General features: G+C 33.8%; 1 long non-coding RNA gene across 1 annotated transcript; it reads left to right on the top strand.

The window, feature by feature from the left end:
- Positions 1-19,568: 19,568 nt before the first annotated feature.
- LOC146531854 (uncharacterized) lies at positions 19,569-20,341 on the top strand. Its single transcript, XR_014878757.1, has 2 exons — positions 19,569-19,828; positions 20,201-20,341. It is a non-coding gene; the product is annotated as an uncharacterized LOC146531854 (long non-coding RNA).
- The last annotated feature ends 845 nt before the right edge of the window (positions 20,342-21,186 follow it).

The raw sequence follows: 21,186 nt of genomic DNA, 5'->3' as shown, positions 1-21,186 counted from the left end.
CTTAAGCTAGAACGAAGTAACGAAGCAAACTTTTGAATCGTAGTAATTGCTTGCAAGAGTATATTTCCACAAAGTATAGTTTAAATTAGAATTTAATTTTTAAAAACCTTAGAAAAAAAAATTATGACGACTACCTAGTAAATACATAACTACTAAGAAATAATACAACGAAAAGCAAAATATTTATAAAAAAGTATATAATATACAATGTACTATACATATTGTATGTAATACCGATATGTGAACAAGCGTTGAGCGTTATCGGTAATCGTTCAAATGAACAAAACAAACATATTTTTATGAAAACAACCTCACCTCGAGTTATCGTACCGTTAAAGTACACATAATAACAGATAAATATACGCTTTAATGTACCGCCAAAGGAGTGCCCAGTATTAAAAGATATTTTTAAAGATTTAGTCTACAATATGTAGAATCTTACAGTTTTAAAACAATAATATAATGAAAAAAGCTTGAAAAATGAAAACTTGAATCATGAAAAAAATATTTTCTCGGCATTATATTGTTATTTATTGCGAAAAAATAATAAATAACAATAGTGGTCGTTAACATTTACTCGCTGTAGAATTATCGTCTGTCCCCGTAAAGATTTGAAAATAAATTACTGTATAATAATCAAAGTTTTTTTTTTTTTCACTTTTAAGCTGTAATCCGCATATAGCATAGTAGAGTTAGCAATAGGAACCTAGTGTCTAATAACACAATATATTTTTTGAATTATTATTTTGCCAAAAGAGTGAGAGAGAGTAGTAGAGTCAAGAGACTATCCATATTATATAAATAACATTGTCTTCTTGGATTTTATCTTAATTTTATAATGTAAATGTATAGATCTATGCTAAAAAACGGAAACTCATCATTTTATGAACTTCAAAGGAATACCTAAAAGAAAAGGTCTAAGGAATACCGTTACAAAATGTTTGTAGAAAACATAGACAAACAGGGGCTTAAATATGCTTATTCTTTGAATTAGAGGGTGTCCATAAATTCCTGAACTACACAAACAGTATACTCGTACTGTAATATAATACGTATTTTTATCGCCCCTTGTACACTCACGAGTGTCCTCGTTGTTAGTTAATCTTATCACTTCCAGTTACTCTCAGCCTCACTTAGCAAGCAAAGATAAGGCAGATTTTTAAATGTTCGCTATTTAAAAAGAAAAAGTTTTGTTACTTAGACGTTTTGTTATATATGACAATAGAAAAAAAATAATTTATTATATTACCAATTCTTTTAAGAAATATACTTAAATAACTCAAGTACGCCGCCTACCGTTCTAACTATTCCTATATATTAAGGTTCCCAGGAAGAAATCGCTTATGTAAGGCCGCTTGCTGTACATTTTCTTTTGTTTCTTTATGTTATGTTTCTGTATTTTCTGTGGTGTACCATATAGTATATTATATTTATATATGCAATTATTTATTTTGTTATATACTTTACATGTATTGATTTGGTTACAATTATAATAAAAATATAAATAAACACAAAACACATTAAAAAGAAAAATGAAACTTAACAGTACAGAATTTTATCTAATGTAATCTTGAACAACGACGCCATTGAAAGTTCTTTAATCGACATACAGATAAACAAACATTTTTTTTACAAATTAGAAGATTACCCGCCAAAAATCAAGACCTATATAAATTTTACAAGACTTCTGGGAACATATAATTTATTGTAGAATGGAGCTCGGCTTTTCTTTTTTAACCTTGCAAAATCATTAACTCTGCTAATCTTGTAGAATTATAAATTATCTGGAACGAAATAAGCTCTGAGGCCAATCATGGTGCAGGGACACAAGCGTGTGACCGCAAACGTGATAGGTTGTGGGTTTGATACCCACTCGAAGAAAAGGAGCGTTTAATATTTTCTTTTCCTCCGCTCTGGTATCAAAGCAAAGCATGGTGTTGAGTTACGCCACTCAACACGCAATGTCTCCAATATTTAGCGGAAAATGAGGAACGGGATACTCCGTTAACACTTTCCGCCTGCCTCCCCTTTTACGTGTGGAATACAGCGTGAAGCTAAAAAATAAAAAAATATATGTTTTCGTAAAATATGTTTTTATCTTGTTTATTTAAACTACATTGATATTGCACAATTATTATTTAGCGCGTGACAAAAGGGTAATTACTATGACACCGAGGGCATTTATGTTACCTTCATGAAAATCTGCGGTCACACAAGGATACAGTCATGCCATTCTTTATTTACCTTATCCACATAATTCTGTAAAAGGTAAAAAACTCATAGTTTTTTAGGTAAAAGGCGATTTACTATACCTCACCTGTACTATCCCTTAGATGCTCTACGTTTATTATAAAAAATATATTGTTTTGTTTATTTTTAATTTTATGTTTTTTAATAAATTCTAACTATAAATTTATGAATTTATTTATTATTTCATGAATTGAATTAAAACATATTGTGCAAAAAAGTATTGGGTGATGAAATTTAAGGCAACACTACGTTACCGGAGCGGGGAAAACAGAAACTACTTAAATAATATTTTCAAAGGAATTTTATACTTCACGGTAACGTGTGTCAAGTCACGTACAAAATTTTTCTTCATCGATATCTATTTAATTTATATCTATTTGTATTGATTTTTATGAATCGTTTTGACTAAAAAAAATAACATAAAATTGCACAATAATAAAACATCAGCATAAAGTTTTCATTTTTCGATAATTATTTTAGTGACAAAAAGTAGTAATAAAGAATAGAATAAAAATAAAAGAAATTCACTCACGCTGTGTAGCGCTGATACAAGAATAGGTAGATGGCATCTAGTGTAGAGACACTCCGTTCCTCACTTTGTGTACAATATAATGCAAATGGCACCACATAAATTCAAGAAATATATTATTATACAGGACGTGCACGGGGCTTCCATCGTTTGATCTACACAATTATTTATTTAAAATTATAGTTATGTTGTCGAACAAAATAATTTACATTGCCCAAATTCTTTTATTTATGAACCCATTTCAATAGAACAAAAACTCAATGTTAAGGAAAGTATGCTAAAATATAATACAATAGCCAAAACTGCATTGAAATCAGTTAAGCCGTTTCTAAGATAAGCGTACAAAGACAAATGAACAAACAGAAAAAGCAATAAACTGATAAAAATTAAAATATATATATTTGGGTTCTATCCCACTGTGAAATGCCTCCAATAATACTTTTTTCTTATAAACGTCCCATGTACGGATATTTTAAAAAAAAAATCTTTCTACGTAACTCAACACTCCAGAATTAGGCGAAGTGTCTTAACACTACTAAATCTTTCTATGTGTTATATATTTAATTCTATATTGAATTTATAGATATAGTCACTTTTTAATATTTAAATAGTTACGATTTTATTATAACTAAACATTTACGATTTTATTTTAAGTATAGATTTTATATTTAAATCTGAATTGAACATAGCTAGAAATAAAGGAAGTACGCCTTACATCTAATTGTAGAGTCGTGCGGTATCTCACGTACTCTATCAGTAGAATTAAAGTTTATATATATATAAACATAACATGTATATAAAAAAAACCAATGTGGTTAAATAATGTTAGCAACAAAGTAGTTTTAATAATATAATTGAAATCACATTCTATGATTTAACTATTTAGGTTTATTTTCATATAATTCATAATATTGCACATAATATGCAGGAAAATCGTGAGGAAATTGAAGGCGAAATGTAAATAATATAAGTTATTTTATCGAAATGGCTGCTTTATAATTGTATATTCAATTTGGTATTTATATTTCCTTAGATTTTAATACCTATATTAATATTACCTATATTTATAGAATTCTATAATAATTATATTATGTAAAATTTAATCTTTGTATTAACAAAATTATAGTTAATATTGTTGTCGATGTTAAATTCAATAAATAACTAACATGATTTTTTTTTTACAATAATGCAGTATACATATTACAGGCCGACGTGACGCGAGGGCCACTATAAGCGCCAAAGGTTATGGGTTCGATTTCCACTCCAGACAAAAATATATGACATTTTCATTTACCCGCTCTGGTAAAGCACGGCGGAAAGTGTGGTGGGGGTTGATATTTACCTATGTTAAGATTGTACTCATGAATTTTAAGCTTTACGCTGTATTCCGCACGTAAAGGTAGTAGGTAAGCAGAGGGAACCTGGGAACGTGTTAAGTTTTTTTCTAAGTCACCCCGTTCCCCACTTTCCGCCGACTTCTATAGGCATTCCGTGTTGACCGGCAGAATTAGACGCCACAAATGATGCTTACCTGTAGACTTTATATAATTCATAATATCTATAGAAATATTCTCATAAAAAAATATCAATTTAAGTCCATAAAAAAGAAAAAAATACAGGTCAATTTACTACCGGAATCTTACTACGAAATGTACCGGATGAAGACAGAGTAGATTCTTTACTTCTAAGAAGCTGACTCATCATTGGGTTTTTGAAATTGTGTATTTAAAGTCAATACAAAATATACTCTAACTCATTGTGATAAGATTTAAAATCATTTATAAATTAATCATACGTTTAAACAATTTATTGGTTTGTAAGAAAAATATTTTAACAACGTGTGTTTTCGTTATGAAATGTGAAAAGTAAAAGTCATTTATGAAGGTAAGATTGTAATACTTAGTTTATTTAAGAAATATGTTTACATTTTCATTATATTATGTTTGTACATCATATCTAAAACGCGCGGAGCGCGTGGCCAAGTTTTTTTACAAACAAAACTGGCGAGCAGCACCGTGTGTTATTTTACACGAACCATTTGAAGCCACTTTTTACCTATTCGTAACTCAAAAACTATTCTATCTAAAGCTGTCATATTTGGCTCAAATATTTAGACCCCCTACCTGTATACGTGCATTAAATTTCATAAACACAGCTCAAACAGTTATTTAGATAATGACGTCCAAAAATCGTAAATTTTTAGGGGGGTGACTGACCTATAGACCTTAATGTTAACCAAGTTCCAGATGACCTGGAATGGTGAAATTTAGCATCCGGTTAAGTAATTGGGTGTATGTAAAGGAAAAAATCCGAAACTGGTATTTTTCTAACATTTTCTTATAATTTTTCAATAAATAGATTCAATTAGGAACATTTACTTATAGTGTAGCGCCTGCCAACAAAATAAGAGCAATGCATTATTTATACATATTTGCTTTTATTTTCTAAAACGCGCGGAGCGCGTGGCCAAGTTTTTTTACAAACAAAACTGGCGAGCAGCACCGTGTGTTATTTTACACGAACCATTTGAAGCCACTTTTTACCTATTCGTAACTCAAAAACTATTCTATCTAAAGCTGTCATATTTGGCTCAAATATTTAGACCCCCTACCTGTATACGTGCATTAAATTTCATAAACACAGCTCAAACAGTTATTTAGATAATGACGTCCAAAAATCGTAAATTTTTAGGGGGGTGACTGACCTATAGACCTTAATGTTAACCAAGTTCCAGATGACCTGGAATGGTGAAATTTAGCATCCGGTTAAGTAATTGGGTGTATGTAAAGGAAAAAATCCGAAACTGGTATTTTTCTAACATTTTCTTATAATTTTTCAATAAATAGATTCAATTAGGAACATTTACTTATAGTGTAGCGCCTGCCAACAAAATAAGAGCAATGCATTATTTATACATATTTGCTTTTATTTATGTCACACGTTAGTAAATATTTTATTTGTTTTGTAGACTAACTTCACTATTACTTACGTAAGCCATCTAAAACAACACGATGCTTTCAAGTATATTCTAATATAAGATATGTCTCCATTTGTAGCTGAAAATGACTCTAATTTATGTCCTGAGAAAGCCTGTCGTCATGTGGACTTCAAGGGCTTCACGTAAACATATAAAAATACTAGCGGACGCGCGCAGCTTCGCTAGCTTATTTAGGGGTGAATTCTAATAAACCATAAAACATGTGTTCAATGAAATATTTTTAAGAGTCGAAATTTCAAATTTTATAAAAATCGGTGGCGATTTGAAGATTTTTCGATACAAACTTTCAACCCCTTATTTGCACCTTTAGGGGTTGAATTCTAGAAAACCATGAAACATGTGTTCAATTAAATATTTTTAAGAGTCTGAATTTCAAATTTTATAAAAATTGGTGCCGATTAAAAAAAATCGATACAAACTTTCAATCCCTTATTTGCACCCTTTGCGGGAGAATTCTAGAAAACTATGAAATACGTATTCAATTAAATACTTTTAAAAATCTAAATTTCAAATTTTATAAAAATCGGTGCCGATTTAAAAAAAAAACCATACAAACTTTCAACCCCTATTTCACCCCTTTAGAGTTAAAATTTTTCAAAATCCTTTCTTAGTGGATGTCCAGATTACGAAAGTAAACGTCTGTCCAAACTTTACGTTTCTACGCACAGCGGTTACGGCTGTGCGCGCGTCTTACCTCAGTCAGTGAGGACAAGTCCTTTTATGTATATAAATAATAAATGGATTAACATCCTTAATTATTATTTATTATAATTTAAACATATGTTTTAGTACTTATTATACTAAGAGTATTTGCATAGTCGATTAACGTATTTGATATTAAATTATTATTACAATATTTAAGTACTAAGTCCTATATAAGATCCTATAAGGGTTCTGTTTTATTGCTTTCGAGGTACAGAACCCTAAAACAGAAAAAAATACACTAAAATATAAATATAAAAAAAATAATTATATTGATAGAAATATATATAAAATTTAATAATAATATACTATCTGTAAGGTCAGTCGTGGCACCGGGGCACAAAGTGTGTCTGTAAAACAGACTGGTTGTGAGTTCGATTCCCACTCGAGGAATTGAAATATTTATTTAAAATTATATTTCCACCAAGGCAAAGCGCGGCGTAGAGTTCCGCCACTCAACACGCAATGCCTCCAGAATTCGATGGAAAGTGGAGTTACTGAGTGTCTTAACACTAGATTCTCTCTATCTACTCTGCTGTGTGCGGGATACAGCGTGAAGCTGGTTTTATTTTTAATTTGATATATTGTCAGCCTACCAGCTATCTTAACAGAAGTAATTATAAAGTAATTATTAACAGTAAAAATTTAAGTAATCGTTAATAAAAAAAATAAGAGAAAAAAAGAGAAAATTAAAAATTACTTAAACAAAATAATAAAAAATAAATAAATCTGCTTTACGATGTATCCCACACATAGCGGGGTAGACAGAGGGAACCTAGTGTTAAGACACTCAGTTCCCCTCTTTCCTTCGAACTCTGGAGGCATTGCGTGTTGAGTTATTCCAACAAAATAATAAAATTAGAAAAAAATAATAATAATTATATCAGATTTCTAAACGCAGCATACATTAATTACTTTCTAATCTGACAACTGTCATTTAATCAACAAAATAAAAACTATAATCGAGATTCATAGATAAATATAATCTATTTTCATATATAATTAAATATCGTCTTAAGAGTAATAAAACATAATATTATTGATCATAATAAAAAAGTAAATATCTAATTATATTAGATATATTTTATTGTACGAAGGCGCTCATATTTTAATGGTTTTTTTGGCCTGGGTTTCATGATTTTACTGGTTTTAGGAACACTTGTGAAAACGGCAGAGAACGAAGTCGACCTTGGGATCATATCAATTCAGATTGGTACCGTCAGCACTTAATCCTAGATAGATAACTATATTGCACTTTACACTAAAGATAACCATACGTCGATTCAACGTGCGAATGTTTAAGTGAGCATATTTTGGATTATGTATATCCTAGGTTTATGAATATGATATTATATCTTAATGTATGTAATTTTGTTGTGTAGAAATAAAAAACATTGGAGTTTATTTATATTTTTATTAGAAAAAATAAAAAAAGAACAAAAGGAGGTACTTTTTACTTTATAAAACTTAAACATTTAGGAATCTCTCCGTCAGTTTTATAATTTGAGATATAAACTTTTTAAAATATTTTTGTTATAAACTATATAATATTAAAAACCTAAATAAATATATTTTTTTATTAAACTTCGTCTCAAAGGCACTTAGGACAGGCGCTGGACTTGTCCTCTCCACAAATGGGATTTTTACAGTTGCCGCACATAGTCTTTGTCATCCTTCTAATGTTTGATGGACAAAAGGCACAATATTTTCTTATCTTTAGCTCAGTTACACCTTCGAGTTCTGTGGGAGGTGGCTTTTACATCAGGGTTCTCAATCTTCAGTTGGATTTCTGCGTTGGTCCATTTTTTTATCTCCTCCACAATGTCATCAATAATAAATGTACTGAAACATTCTAAAGGCTCATAAGGGCATTTATTCGTCCGAGTGGGACCCTTTGACGTCCGTATAATATTAGCAGATGATATTCTTCCACTTGTTCTGCCTTTAGTGGCTGTCCAACGATGATCGTTTTGCCTCGAAGAGTTTGACGCTGTGGCATGACAATCGGCATACTTGCCGAAGCACTTTCAGGAGTTTCAGGGTTATTTTCAGACACATCTTCAGTAAGCAATGTGTTTACTACTGATGGACCACTCATCTCATAGTCTACAGCATCACTCTGTACTTCATATTTTAATAAATTGTCTTCAGTCGCACTGTCCGACCCCTGAATCTCTGCATCGCTCGTTTCATGCAACAACCGACTGATTTTTGCATCGTTTATACGATTATGTGACTACATGATGTTTTTTTTAGTCGTGAGCTGTAACAAGTAAAAAAATAAGTACATTTATTCTGAAAAAAGTCTTAATAACACATTTTCCTAAAAATCTAAAAACTAACACTAAAGATAACCATACGTCATTTCGACGTAAGGTAGGTAAATATTGACGAAAGTATTGCACTTACCGGAGGGATACGGGTGTGTCCTGCAAGCTCCGATGGCCAAATGAGTTGACAGGAACGGCCAGTTTAGTGACGCGAAAAAAAAACGAGTTATATCAATTTTACAAAATCGATTACGTCGATTCGACGTAGGTTATCTATCTAGGGTTAATAAACTTATTGTTTATATTTTTTCCAAGACATGTTGAACAATGAGTCGTTCAATAGAATTGCTTGTGGTTGAAACAAGAACTTACACCGAATTGTTCCAATGCCTCCCGATGGGAGCTGTCTCTTCCATGCTATTGCATATTCTTCGTTTGAGCGTATTGATATACAACAAACTAATAAATTGCGCGAGACTATAGTAGAGTACGTATGTCGTAACTGGAATGATTTAAGTATCTACACTAGCGCTCGAAACGGGAATCCTTACTCTTCTAAAGAAGACATGCTTTGCTTAACTACGTACGGAGCTATTTCCGAAATAAAGGCTGCAGTAGATTTGTACAATATTAAGATAGAAGTGTATTATCACAATGGTGTCCTACTTGGTTTATTCGGCAAAGAGAAATGTCCTATGAAGCGCTTACTCTAAACTATCTTTTAAAAAGAGCAACTCTTGAGTTTCTTGCCGTAGTAGCTTCCTATAGGAAAAATACTTGTAATGGGCAAATTGAATAAAGAATATTTTGATTTTGATTACATTATGAATCTTCCTACTTATAATTTCTGAACAAAAAGTAATGATATCCCATCAAAAACATAAATGTAAAATGAAAGCCAAGTTTTGTAATAAAACGTATGCTTTCAGCGATAAAAGAAGTGAGATGTAAATGTATGCCAAGTTCAATGGTCAGTCCTGAAATTTATTTTTAACAATATAAAATATTTTATAACAACTGAAAATGCCCATTCTTCTTACAACTTGGAGACTTTATCTATGTGTAATATCTGACTTGGCTAGTTTTCAAATAAATTTACATCGATATAAATGAATGTATTCAAATTCTATTCTACTCAGATTCTATTGTAAATTCATAAGAAAACTAGCCGAATAAAGTAGATTTGTAGGTGTCTTAACAGCGCTATATGTCATCAATTGACTATACTAAGTTTTTAAGTTACTAATAATATTAATATTCAGTAACTTAGCGACTATATAAAATATTTTTTTCATCTATATATTACGTATTTTAATCATACTTTTATTATAAATACTCAACCGAATATCATCAAACTTTGTACACATTTTCTTGGAGTTATTATAAGGACATACGATTTTTTTTTATTAAAAATATAGTTTGACTACAATACAAAAATTAATTTAAGCGGGCGAAGCCGCCTTTGAGTTTCAAGAAATAAATAAAAAAAGAGTAAATAAAGATAGAAAACTGTAAAAGAAGTTTGTATTACGTTAAATATTTTCCAATATACGACGCAATTTCATTTAAAAACTATAGGTTTTTTACAAGACGTATGTTTTACCTACTCGTATCTTTGACCTTGTTCACCTTTAAGCACACTTTCTGCTTTGGAGGGCACGATACACGAAATGCATTTCGATATTCTTCGAAAAATATATTAACTTATTGAAACATGTTTTAAAGTTAAATGTTTTGTTTCAAAAAAATATTTTTTTTAGCTTCGCTCTGTATCCCGCATATGGCAGGGTAGGCACAGGAAACCTAGTGCTATGACACTTCGTTCCCCAGAAACGAACCCACAAGCGTAGTGTTACTGGCACAGGCCTCTTAAGCAAATAATTAATTTATACGTAAGTTTACTTATTTGTACTCTTTTAGCAGCTTCACGCTTAGCAGGGGTTGAGTGGAAAGCTAGTCAAGACACCCCGTTGTTGTCAATTTTCAAGAAATTTCCGATTGAGTGGCGGAATACAACGCGATAATTATGGGTTCGATACCCACTCAGAATAATGGAAATTACACATTACCCCGAGTGGGAATCGAACTCATAAACATCGCGTTTACGGCCAAACGCTACCCCACTGCGCCCTGATAGTCCCCTGTAGGTATAAAACCTATCAATTAAATCATAATTGGTATCTGAGAATGTGGCTGTCAAATATCACTTATATTTTATGGTCAAAAATGGTATTACTGTAAGAAACCGTAAATTTCACATGCTGTTCACATTTTATGAAATGTTATGCAATTTTTTTACTGTACCAACATTTTAGCTTTATTCAAGGGCATTGTGGCATATTTGTAAAACATATGTGTAACTAACTATGCACAAAATGGATCTCTTCAAAATTTATTCGTTTAAGATATATGTAGGTATAGATGTTTTTATTTATTTTTTTTATTGCTGAGCTGGACACCTTCGTAATTTCATACTGCCTTCTTTCGTGGCTTTCGTGGTGCAGCGTTATAGCATTTTACTATCGTATACGTTGGTTGAGGGTTCGATTCCGTAATCTAAAAATTGGTCGGTGAGTGGGGAACGGAATGTTTTAACATTAGACTCCCTCTACCTACCTTGATATATGAGAGCGACACCATAGAGTAAATAATAAATAATTACAATTCTAGAAAGTTATGTTTTGCAAGATTGATGAGGAGGAAGGTACCTAGAAGATGCGTTAAAATAAAAAAATATAGGTAATCAACTTAGGTGTACATTTTTAAATAACGGTTTAATATCACATTGCCAAGCCATTAGCGCCTTGCGTTTCTCAAAATCTGTATTCAATTACTTACATTTTATACAGAGAAGTATAAATCCATATATACCATACCGTCTTAAAAGTATAAAACTATATGTCTTATATAGTTTTATACTTTTAAGACGAAATAAATCAATAAATAATCATTATTAAAACCCGTTTTAAAAACAAAAACCAACAAAAACAATGAACAGGCCGCATGTGTTTTCAAAGAATCTGTGTAAATGCTATTTACCAACAGCCAATGCTAAATAAATTAGCATATTTTTACCAATTTGAGTAAACACTACCTCAGTGTTTCTTCAGATAGAACCGTGTATAACCGCCGTTTTAAAGATTTTTGCTAGTAATTTGAAAGAGAGAGAGGGAAGAAATATTATTTTAAAAATTCAATTTGTTTGATTTTCAATACAATATATGATATTTATTACTAAAGATCGAGAAGGTTGTATTCTCCACCACTGTCGATTTTGTTCCACTTTCTATTATTATTGTTATAACTACTGGACAGATTTAGATGAAACTTTACAGTAATATGGCACATATGTCAGAATTACAATTATTTTGAAAAAAGTTGGATAATATGGCTGTTATTTATAATAATAAGTTTTAACGGGGGGGTATTTATAATAATAAGTTTTAAAAAGAAATTTCCATATTATTAAAATATTTAGAAATAGAGCGTCAAATTAATGACATTTTGCTTGACGCAGTGACAAAACCTCACGATCCTGCGCTCACCACCTTCAGCTATAATGATAGTGTTAAAGCTTGTATACATAGTCATTTTAGTGAGTGAATTATCAAACTGGCACGATGTTGACATGATACTCGTATGTATGTTACAAAACGTGAATACCATTGTCATTTTCTTTTCGATCACGAGTTTAATACTGGTAGCTCTATTAGCTTGGGGGGGAGGGAAGAGTGTACTCTGTCCCTGAAGAAATGCAAGCTCTATGCGGCTGCCTGTGAGGAAGTCGATGGCCGTGAGTGCGTCCCCTGCGGGACTCGAATCTCGATTTGCGACCGTCGAGCGGACGAGGAAATACCATTGTGATGCTTGCGATTTAAATGGTACTACTTTCTTTAATATGTATCTATAAATCTCGGTAGCTCACTCCATAATAATAAAATTTACTCAAAACTAAGGCCAGTTTGCTACTAGGACTGGGTAGTGGATCTAAATAATTAAACAATATTTTTAATTGTCTGTGGCATTGTCTGATTTTGTAAGCAGGGTTGTGATTTGTGGGTTAGGTTAGCAATCCCGCTGACGATGGTTTTTTTTAAGTTTCACACCGAATCCCGCAAATAGTATTGTAGGTAGAGTGAACCTAGGGTTAAGACACTTCGTTCCCCAGGATAAAAGATATTTAAATTATTTTCGTTTCCGCTCTATTTTAATTTATTGTATAAGAATATTAAACAATATGAGAAGATATTAGAGAGTCCACAAATAAAATAACGTTTTTAGTGGATAAATTATTGACTTTTTAAAATATTCCATAGCTGATGCTGTACCTACTTTGTTGTGTTTGTTTGTAATATATTCATTCGCGGCCTCACCTTGAGCGGTGAACATTGTTTTCCTTGTCTATGATTAATTTTGACATCTAACGAAGCATGAGCCATCTACATTGTAGATTATGTTATGTAATATTTCTCATAGAGATTTGTATTATTTATAAATTGAAGACTTCTTATAGAGATTTGTTATAATATTTGTTATGTTTAAAATTAAAAAATAATATAATTTAATAATTTTAGTAGTTAATGTTACATTTGTTAATATAATATACTTATATTTGGTTTGATCTTAGTATTATAGTATCTTAGTAGTATTTCATTTTTTGGTATAAACCTGAAATCTGGAGAAAGTTTGTGAGGATAGATGTTTGTTCCACTTTCACGATAAAATTGTCGAACGGTTTAAGATGTAACTTTACAGTAAAAAGGTTTCATACATCAGAATACCACAAAGGTTATGAATTACGATTTATGCATAATTTGGTTATAATATAACATATATATGGCCTAAGGCCGTCGTGGCGCAGAGGTACAAGGGTGTGACTGTAACGCGACAGTTGTTTGTTCGATTTCCACTCGATGGAATCAATTGTTATTATTTATTATTATTTTCATTTCTTTGCACTATCACTAAGGCTAAATCCCGGCGTTGAATTCCGCCACTCAACACGCAATGTCTCGAAAAATTCCGCGGTAAGTGGAGAATGGAATGGAGTTTTAACACTAGGTTCCCTCAGTCTAACCTGCTAACGGGATACAGCAAAAATTTGATTTGATTTGCTATTTTTATTAACAATAAGCTAATAAAAATATTATATTTTAAAACGACGTGAATGATTGTTTATAATTCGTGAATTGTCTAACAGTCTATAGAGTAAACAGTTTTCATCCTTGTAAATGATTAATGTTCTCTTGTAATACTATTTTTGTAAGGAACAGGAAATAAAACGTGTCTGATTATCACGATTTTTTATTTATTTTGTATTTTATAATGTAAAAATTTAATTTTAAATGTTTAAATAGTTATTTATATTCATAGTTCCTTATTACGCTTTAGTATGACAATGCATTGAACTTGTTTTATATTTTAATCTTTTTATTTCATGCGAGGAACAGAAGTGTTTTTATAGGAACGAATATCGTAACACTAGGTTCTCACTTTCCCTCTGCCTACCCTACTATAAGCGGGATACAAGGTTAAACTAAAAAACATAGACTGGGACAGCATTTGACTTGAAACATGATGTTATGGGTTCGATTCCACATCGGGGTATGAATTAATTTTATTTCCCCGTCTTGTAAGACAAAACGATACGTTAACTTCCGCCACTCAACACTCAATAAAACGTATGAAATTTGAACGGAAATAAAGGATAACGGAACGTTAACATTAGGTTCTATGAATATATCCGGTAAAGCTTGAAACTAAATGTAGTAACACTGAATTTCATAGACATCTTCTATAAAAATAATAAATCCACGCATAATCGTTATTTTTATATTACAATAATTTTATTAATAACCTTAAAATTCGCTATTACAATACAATACATACTTTACATAATTATAGCAAGCAATTAATTATCGATTAGTTCAGCATCAACATTACGACAACACACTGGGGAGTCCAACAAATGGGTCAACCGATACAAATTGCAATTTATAAATGAAAACCAAAGATAAATGTAATTGAATATTAATTTTAAAATGAAAATAGACTTTATTGTAATAAAATAAGGTTGTTATAACAATAATTGTAGGTAAATTAAACGTTGTAGGATATAGCGTGAGTCAGACATATTTGTTTAGGAGTTGCGGTGTCCACTAAACTGTAAACTTATTATAGGCGAATAGATAAGAATTACTTGTTTTGAATAAAATTGAATCAATTGTTGATAGAAAATTCTAGTAATAAAATAATACTCGTGTTAAAATAAGACTAGCATATTTCTTTTGTTTTGAGTTCTGCCAATCATCACGCAATGCCTCATCTGGTGGAAAGTGAGGGACGAACTCACTAGGTTCCCTCTGCCTACCCTGCTATAGATGGGATACAGCATGAACCTGAAAAAAGAATCTTTTAAATACAATTCTACATGAGAAGCTTTAAAGATTATTTTTATTGCAAAATACATTTTAGCTTACCTACATTATAATTGCATAAAAATACCAGAAACCTATACGTGGGAATATTGTTTTTATGTCGTGTTGTTAAAAAAAAAAGATAAATACGTTTGTACATATAGATAGAATAAAATAATAGCAATTTATAGTAATTTCATTATAATATAAATGTTGGCAGATAGTAAAATTAAAGCACACGCGGGCGCGGCCTTACGCCTTGACCCACTGAGAAAAGGACAATGTCGCCCATGGCACGAACTGAGCTCGCAATACAGACAGACATGTTACTATACTCGTATATATATGTAATAAGTAATGATGTGACCCGGTTTTACTTGGAAAGAAGAGACATTTTAATGTTTACTGTCTGTATATTTGTTTACACTATAATGTATTGTTAAAATGAATTAACATGTACCTATTATCTAAAAAAAAATATTCTGCCTTTTTTAGGATATTCTTATTAATTTAATTTGTAGAGGCCGCAGTGGCAGAGCGTAGGACTGTAAACGCGACGGGTGTGAGTTCGATTCCCTCTCGAGTGAACGACTTATTTTCATTTCCTCGCGTTCTTAACGAGATAAAGCACAGCGTTTAGTTCCGCCACTCAAATGAAGTGTGGAGTGCTAACTGCTAAAACTAGCAGTTAGGAAAAGTGGAAACTCTCTTTTTTGATAAATTGATATGATAAATTGATAATTGATTTTTTTTTTTGAGTTGTAGATATTATATTAACAGGTAAAATATGATGTTACTTTAATCTTGGATTTTTTTACTTGCGATGTAAAGTAGGACGCACATTTTATGCGTTTGTGAGGTTATATAAATAACATTCTTAAACTAGTTTCTAAAAACACTAACACGTTCAAACATCTTAATATCATAAACTTAAGTAATTAGTAAATTATATAAGATACTCGCAGGTTCCTGCTATTTTGTAACCTTTGCTACTCTATTTGCTATCCATAGTCATTGAGAGTTGAGAAAGTTTCAAATAACAGGGTACATGCTTGAAATATCAATAACAGCACTTCGACGAATTCGATATTGTATATAAATTTAAACATAGCGGGATCTAAGAGGTGCCCATCCAAATCCAAGGAGAAGTTTGGAGTGTTCCAAGAGGCGCGGGTTCAAATCTTTTTAAGTTTATTTAATAAATATTTTTCTTTTTTAAGTGTAGAATAATAAAGGATAAACATAATAAAAGGAACGCTTTCTTATTTTACAACCATCGAGTTCTCGCTATGTAGGCTTATGTCGAAACATGCTCTCAAACTCATTGCGTCATGACAACTTCTTCATCCTGGCATTAATCCCGGCTATTGCCAGGGTCTGCCTTCCTACACAACCTACTCCACTTTGCACGATTTTTTGCATCCTCGGTGGTTAAACCATTGGCTCTCATGTCCTGCATCACGACATCCAACCAGCGCTTCCTTGGGCGTCCGGGAGGTCGCACCCCAGGGACTGGTATAGCAAGGCACTTGCGTCCGACATAGTTCTTAGGCCGGCGCGTAATGTGGCCAAACCATCTCAAGCGACTCTCTTGGAGCTTATCCGCTACGTCACGGACCCCAAGACTACCTCGAATGAATGTGTTGCGTATGCGGTCAGACCGCGTTACGCCGCACATCCACCTCAGCATCTTCATTTCCGTGACGTGAAGCTCCTGAGTGTGCCGAGATAGTGCTGGCCAACATTCGCTGCCGTATAAAAGAACCGGTCGGACGATGCTCTTGTATATCAGCCCCTTGAGCTTGGGCGGTATTCTGCGGTCGCAGACCACACCAGTGACCTCCCGCCATTTGGCCCAGGCAGCGCTTATCCGGCCATGGACATCGTGATCGATGCCTCCAGACTCGTGCATAACGGATCCAAGGTACCTGAACTTCTCCGACTTAACGGCTGGCTCAGGACCTATAAGGATGGTGCTCGAGTCCCGGCTCCCGCAGGCCATGTACTCTGTCTTCGACACATTTAGTTTAAGACCGCCGTTCTCAAGCGTACCCTTCCAGAGGTTCACTTTACGCTCCAGCGTCAGTCGGTTCTCGGCAATGAGTGCTATGTCGTCGGCATACATCATCAGCCATGGAGGCTGGTCCTGGATGTGAGCCGAGACAGTATCGAGCACTACATTGAATAAGAACGGACTAAGAGCCGAGCCCTGGTGAACCCCCACCGTAATCGGGAAGGGTCTAGTGTCGCCAACAGCAGTCCTAACCATAGAAGCGGAATCGTGGTACATGTCTCTGATAATCTCAATATAGGCCTCAGGGATCCCTTTGGATCGCAATGCCCACCAGATACACTGACGAGGCACACAGTCAAAGGCCTTCTGCAGATCTAAAAAGGCCACATGCAGAGCTCTCCTTTTTTCCCTGTATGCCTCCATCAAAGTTCTGAGGGCGAAAATGGCGTCCATGGTGCCCGACCCTGGCTGAAATCCATATTGAGACTCAGAGACAGTACACTCTCGGCGGAGCCTGAGGTCGATCATGCGCTCGAAGAGCTTCATGGTATGACTCATAAGCTTAATGCCCCTATAACTACCACAATCTTGAACACTGCCCCTTCCTTTGTAAATAGGGGTAATGAAGCTAAGCCGCCACTGATGCGGCATCTTACCAGTGTTCAAGATATGGTTAAAAAGGTCAGTAAGCATGAGCACACCAAGAGAGCCCAACGATTTCCACGCTTCGATCGGAATGTCGTCAGGTCCCAACGCTTTTCCGTTCTTCATGCGTCGAAGGCAATTACGTGTTTCGTCAAGGGTTATTGGGGCAATAAGTCCGAGGTTAGGCGGTGGGTCGTGATGAAGACTGCATGGGTGCTGAGTATTCAGCAACTCCTGGAAGTAGCTTCTCCACCTCTCCTTCACAGAGGCATGACTACAGAGCAGCGTGCCCTGGGAATCTTTGACGCAAAGACATTTTGCGATATCTTGCGTCACTTTATCCCGGGAACGTGCCAGTTTGTAAATGAGCTTCTGCCCCTCCACAGTTTCAAGTTTATACAATGGTGACAAACTTTCACTGCGGGCTCTGGCTACAGCTCTTTTACAGGCACGTTTAGCTACTGTGTACTCCAGTCTGTCTTCAGGAGAGTTGGATTCCTGCCACTTCTTAAAGGCAGCCTTCTTTTCACGAGTCACCTCCTGCACCTCGTCATTCCACCACCATGTCTCCCTGTCGATGACACGTCCTCCCCTAGAAAGGCCAAGAACTCGCCTGCCCGCCGCAATGATTGCCGACTGAGCCCGATCCCAAGCATCCTGAGCAGTCTCGGTGTTCGTCGAAATATCGTGACTTTTCACCTCTGCCAGGAAGTCGGTCTGCATCGGTCCATTCAGCAACCACCACTTGATCCGAGGCCTACGTTTCTCGGCTACTTTCTTCTTCGGAGTGACGTTAAAGTCCATGACAAGAAGACGATGTTGGGCCATGACAACGCTTCTTTTTAATTACATACATTGTAATTAGAATATACGTTTGTTTTTACTTATTCTTGTAATAAATTTTAATACTTAATTTGTTTATGTTTAAATCCACACAGGTCAATCGTAGCGCAGGGGCCTCAATTCTCACTAGAGGGAATGAAATATTTAATTTTCATTTCTTCACTCTGGTGTCGAGGCAAAGTGCGGCGTTGATTTCCGCCACTTAACACGCAATACCTCCAGAATAAGGCGGAGAGTGGCGAGCGGAATATCCTAACACTCTAGTGAAAGGAGCCTATTTCTAAGATACAAGCGGGGATACAGCGTGAAGCTGTTTTTTTATCTTACGTATCCAAAAGATATTTTCGTTGTTCCTTTTACAAAACAATACTCCCGGTACATCTATGTATATTTTATATATTTATGTAAGTAAAGTAAAAGAAACTAAAATAGACAATAAAATTTCTTAAGGCGCCTTATGGAATTGAGAAGACACTTCTCAGCTATAGGGTGTGAAGGGTGTGGTTTCTCTCTCCTCTAATAAGAACTAAAATATTTCTTTTTCATATATTTGTCGGTTAGAGATTGCTTTATTACTTAGGGGTTAGGCCACTGTAAATTTTTTGAAAAATTGATTTTTTTTTTATTGGCTTAAAAAATAGTTTAAACCCTCTAGAATCAGGAAAAAAAGGTCCCGTGCGAAAAAAATGTTTTTTCCTTAGGAAAATTTTAATGTACAGAAAAAAAGAGTGCATTGATCAGGTGCAAAAACGCCATTCGTTTTTTTTCACTCGATTGCGAAACCTGAAAAAAGGAACAAAAGGTCTCGGGGGAAAAGGCAACCTAACTGCCAAATTGATTGACGAACCAACCATTTATTACGGCTTGGCAATCCGTCGTAATCCCAATTCCATCGAAAATATGAAAAATGAGATCTGGGCAACTCTTTTTCACAAAATGTCAACGGATGAAAAGCCTCAGCATGAAAAATGTTCAGAGAATTGGTGTAGTTGGAAGAAGTTGCATCGAAGCCGACGCCAAACGCATTACGCACGCGGATACATCTCTGAGCGACGCGGCAAAAAGTGCGCGCGCGCTCCAAAAATCCACCAGGAAAGACGAAGAAGACGAAAATTTGGACATCGAAGGACAAATGTATGGTGCTGGGATTGCAGACTAACGGTAAAAAATTTTTTACCTTATTTTTTTTATTTTTTCCAATAGAAAACTATTCGTACAACTTTAAACGCGTTTTTCTCGAAACACGGTTTTTCGAAATGGCACGCAGCATCACTCGAACAATTTTCATTTTTTTTACTTGAAATTTTGACCAGATGTGAACATTAATATTCTCTAGTGAATGTCGATCGGGATTTTCAATAACTTTATTTATTGATTTTTTATTAACAAAAAACTAGCCGTTTTTTTCATCAAAAATCAATTTTTTTTTTCAAACGCACGCCAAATCCACAAAAATTGATATTTTTTAAAACCCGATCGACATTCTCTAGCTATAACCCTCTAGATTCATGGGTTTTTTTTTTTTTGTTCTAGATTCAAAAGTGCACCAGTAGTGCTGCGTGCCGCGGACCTCTGCTTGCAAAACATGCCCCGGGAAGATAGCTGTGGAACCCCCATTTTGTTTTTTTTTCGTTGTAAAAAAATTTGATAATAAAGTTTAATGTATGCCCGATAACACCCTTAAAGTTTTTTTTCAATTACCTTCAATTTTAGAAGTTCGTGAAATTCGTGAAAAAACCTTTTTTTTTGGACCGTTACAGTGGCCTAACCCCTTTTAAGTCGAATAGACTACCACCGACCAAGCAGTTTCTATAAATTATCAGTCATTTATGTATAGTTTTTATAGTATTATTATCCTTTTTATTTAGTTTAGTTAATCTTACTAAAGACTAAAGACTGATTTTAAAAGTGGCTCCGGAAGTGGCCGCATTTTTGGTTGCACGTTCCATACTTTACGTTCGAGATTAAATAAAAAATTAAAGCTTTTTTTTATATAAGGAATGTCCGATAAGTATTTATGTTAATTGTATAATTGCTTTAATTAATGATATTACGATTATGTACAAAAGTTTCTCTTTACATTTCTTTTTTTTTTAATTTTGAATTGATAATATTCATTTTTCTTTCTTTCTCATCATAATATTATTTAATAATATTTTAAAACAACCCTTAAGAAAGTGTTTCGTTAATCGGACAGAACTTTCATATATAGCACAACTTATCAGAGAAACTAAGAACATTAGTAGATACTAATGAATAAAATCTTGACAAGTTCTACACCACAAGACAAGGGAAACCAGTCAAGTAAAACAATATTTTTTCAGCTTCAGGCGTATATCTGAATAGGCAGAAGGAACATTTCCGTTCCCGACTTTGCCCCGAATTCCTGAGGTATTGTCTATTAAGTGGCGAAACTCAACGCCGCCTTTACAGCGTTCTCGTTACAGCGAAAAAATTCAAAATATTTAATTTCTCCTTTCCTTAAGTGGGAATCGAACCCACAACCTGTCACGTTTACA

Source organism: Heliconius melpomene, chromosome 14 (assembly GCF_056956725.1).
Source record: "Heliconius melpomene rosina isolate 202511_hmr_F chromosome 14, ASM5695672v1, whole genome shotgun sequence".
NCBI lineage: Eukaryota > Metazoa > Arthropoda > Insecta > Lepidoptera > Nymphalidae > Heliconius > Heliconius melpomene.
The sequence above is the reverse complement of the archived record's forward strand: the minus strand, read 5'-3'. Positions and strand labels throughout refer to the sequence as shown.